Here is a 3,910-nt window from a genome sequence, read left to right as displayed (position 1 = left end):
TGAATGATAGTCAAATAAGGCCTTGTTTGATCATAATCTAAGCTTGTGATTGGGGAACTTAAAAAGTTTTTAACCAAGTGAACACGCCGTGAATGTTACTAAGGGGCGTATTACCAAAATTTGAGACGTCTTTCCTAGTCTTGCTAAGTTCCTTAAAGGGAACTTGAATTCAGGTTTTGTATGTGTTGTCCAGATTGGTTTAAGCAAACTCATCAGCATTCAAGCAGAATTAAACATCCATAATGTGTAGTTGCTGTTAATTTTTGTTCATGGTAGTAGTGGAATATATGGATTCATAAGGCGTGTTTCTGATGCTGCTTCTACAACATTAACTTTTTTAAACTTGACGTGTAATTTATTGGATCATAAAATGTTTTGCAAGCATTGCCAAAAAAAAACAACTTTCTGTCTTCTTTCTTGTGCTTCATGAGGTGCCTTCTTGCATGCTTTCATCACATTTCATTGTCTTTGTTTATGAAAGGCGTTGACCTAGAAAACTGGGTTTGCACCACTGATGATAATCTAAGTTTATTTATGTATAGCTGTTTGTGTGTTAATTAAACTTGATGCTATTTACTGCATAATAGATCTTTGGGGAGACAACTTTAGGCGTTAGGAGCTTAGCTTCTGTTTGTGATCTGAAGCCCAGAATGACAGCTAGAGCGTAGCATCAGCACGTGAGCATTGTGGCTAAAGTCAACTATGGAAAGTGTGTGATTAGCATCCTGGACCCATGGACACATTTTCTAAAATGTGCTTTCTTGGTTTTGATTTGACCTTTATCTATCTATGTAGTGCTATATTTACCAGACTGGATGAATTCCTTGCTGTGTAGCGATGCCGACTCAATGCTTTTTGTACCTTAGCAGTTATTGCAGGGCAGAAAATTTTAGATATGGAAGCAAAATGAAGATTTGAGTAACCTAAAACTGACATGTAGATCGGGATTGCAGTTGTCTTTGGAAATGTCCGCTATATTAGAGGTTATTGGAGGTAGTGTACATGTTAAATTTTTACTGACATGATGAAACAGAGAATTGAATGAAATATCAACCAGGAACGCTCTTGATAGGAAAATTGCCGAACAGACTAGGGTGTGAAAAAAAAAGACATTTTGATTGTTTGAATGACAAATCCATTTGGGTGTCACCCATGTCTGAAAAGTATACAGTGTTTGTTTTTAAAATAATGTTAGGTCCAGTGTTGTTGAATGCACATCTCGTCTCAAGGCGAGGGGCTTTTTGCCTTGAAGCGCAAGCCTAAGGTTCAAAGGGGTCAAGGCATGCCTCAAGGTGAGGCACACGTCTCATTTCTATGTAGGTCAAATGAGGTCAAAGGCCTCATTAATCCCAAAATAAATTGAAAAAAAGAGAAACAAGAGGGTGGGCCCTCCCTTTCGTCACCTCCCCTCTGTGCTCCCCAGCCTCACCACTTGTGGCAGCCACCACCGACGGTAGCCACCACCAGCAGTGCCTCTCTCTCTCTCTTCTTCGTCTCTTCTTCCCTCCTCCTCCTCCTTCCTCTGTTCTTCTTCTTCCACTGTTCTTCTTCTTCCTCCGTTCTTCTTTCCTTCTTTTTTATTCTTCTTCCCTCCTTCCTCTGTTCTTCTTTCCTCCTTTCTTCTTTTCTTCTTCCTCTGTTCTTCTTTTAATCACATGTACATATGTAGGTCTATAAAGACTGCAATTTATTGACTGTGTATGTTTTTATGTTCTTCATAGGACTGGGCATTTGCCTCTGTTCTTTTATCCTTCATTTGCACTTGTGAATGTTGTAACACTCTCATTTTGGAGAGTCTTGGGTACATTTACTTTTGGTTGTTAATGCTAAATATTGAGGAATTTAATTGTTAGTGATTTTGTTAATTAAATTTTCATTGAATGCTCATATTTTATTTGTTAGATACTTAGATAGATCAAGTTGTTGCGTTACTGTTACTTTTACCTGTTATTATTATATTTTTCAATATTTATTTAATATTTTCTATTGTTTATTGGTTGTTGCTTCATGAATAAAGCATCTTTTTGTTTGTGTTTTTTAAAAATATATTTTTGAGGTTTACGCTTTATGCCTCACTTTAGGTTTTGGTGGAGCACTTTGCTCTCCTCAACGCTTTTCACAACATTGGTTAAATCTTTAGTGACACTGATAAAACGGAGCAATAATTGCTTTTGACAGGAAAATTGCCAAACAACCAATGAAATATCTTTAGTGACACTAGGGCATGAAAAAAGAAAAAAAATAGATTTGATAGTTCAAATGACAAAAGCCATGCAAGAAGTGTAACTGAAGTGTCTGAAAATCCAAGAAGGGACATATTTGATAATATTCTCATATAAATGCACGAAAATGTAGTAGGTTTGGGTGACATCTAAAGGGAAAACCAGGATGATGTGAGTCACCATTGTTTTAGAACATCATCATGTTCAAGTTCAAGCTTTGTTTATCTACATTATGTAGGCCCAATATTTTTGTGAAGTGCTGTAATGACTTGGAACTTTCATAAGACACCTAACTCACTGACTTTCAAGTACATAGCTCTGCAGTGTCGATGAACAACTGAGAAAATATCGGGAAGTCAGTCAATATTATGTAGATGCCAGTCACCATTGTAATAGATCATCGTTATATTCAAGCCTTGTTCATCTACATTGTGTAGGTTGAATATTTTTGCGAAGAGGCATAATGACTTGAGCTTTCATGAGGCACCCAACTCACTGACTCTCAAGTACATAATATCTCTGCAGTATCGATGAATGTACCTGATCACTATGTGAGGTTTGAACTGAAAAAGTATCAGGAAGCAAGTTCATACCATGTAGATGCAGGTTGCCCTTGTATTAGATCATCGTCATATTAAAGCCTTGTCCATCTACAGTTAATGTTTTTGTGAAGCTGTGTAATGACTTGGAATTTCCATGAGACACCTCGCTGACTTTCAACTACATAGCTCTGCAGTGTCAGGGAACATAACATTCCCTATGTAAGTTTTAAAACAAATTAAAGATGAGAGTCCATATCATGTAGATGCAAGTCACTCGTATATTAGATAAGGGTCATATTCAAGCTTTTTGTCCATCCACATTGTGTAGGCTGAATATTTTTGTGAAGAGGTGTCATGACTTGGAACTTTCACGAGACACCAAAGTGGCTGACTTTCAAGTACATAGCTCTGCAGTATCGATGATCACAACCAATCACCGTGTAAGGTTTATTTAAACTGAGAAAATATCTGGAAGTAACTCTGCACCAACCTTTGATTTTGAGGACCTAATAACAGTAGACCTGTTTACCAGCACCGTGCTAATTTGGTTGTCAGGACAAATAATTCAATTTAGACATTGATATTTGGATATCTTTTATCCGTTAGTGGTATTCAGATTGTCCACTTCATTGGTGTTGTTCCCAGTGAACTGATTGTGTTTTTCTTGAGTAGAGAGATGCCTTATCTTTCCCTTTGTATTTTTTTATTGTAATACTTCTGATGGTCACCTCTCCTGGTCGGATATACCTGCGTCATGGTCTGTGTACTTTATGACTTAATATTTATGGAATGGAAGGGGCCTAATCCCCTAGCTTGCTTGTCAAAAAAAAGGCCATGGTGATCTTTGATAGCTACCAGTCAAAGGCCACATGCTTCCTAAAGCTTGACCCATGCCACACTCAGTGGAGAGAGAGAGAGAGAGAGAGAGAGAGAGAGAGAGAGAGACTTATTTCTGTGAATCCTTGTGCTGACGTACATCGGACAAGCAAAATTGACTGGTATCATTTTGTCTAGATAAATAAGCTCAGTCTTAAGTTCAAGATATGGAGTAAAGATTCGAATGTTGGCACTGAGCCGTTCACTAAATCAATACAAATAACAGAAATCAAATTTATTCTAGCTAAATATGATATTTGATTTCATGCA

Source organism: Nuphar pumila, chromosome 5 (genome assembly GCF_984573655.1).
Source record: "Nuphar pumila chromosome 5, dmNupPumi1.hap1.1, whole genome shotgun sequence".
NCBI classification, from domain to species: domain Eukaryota; kingdom Viridiplantae; phylum Streptophyta; class Magnoliopsida; order Nymphaeales; family Nymphaeaceae; genus Nuphar; species Nuphar pumila.
Note: the sequence above shows the minus strand (reverse complement) of the source record.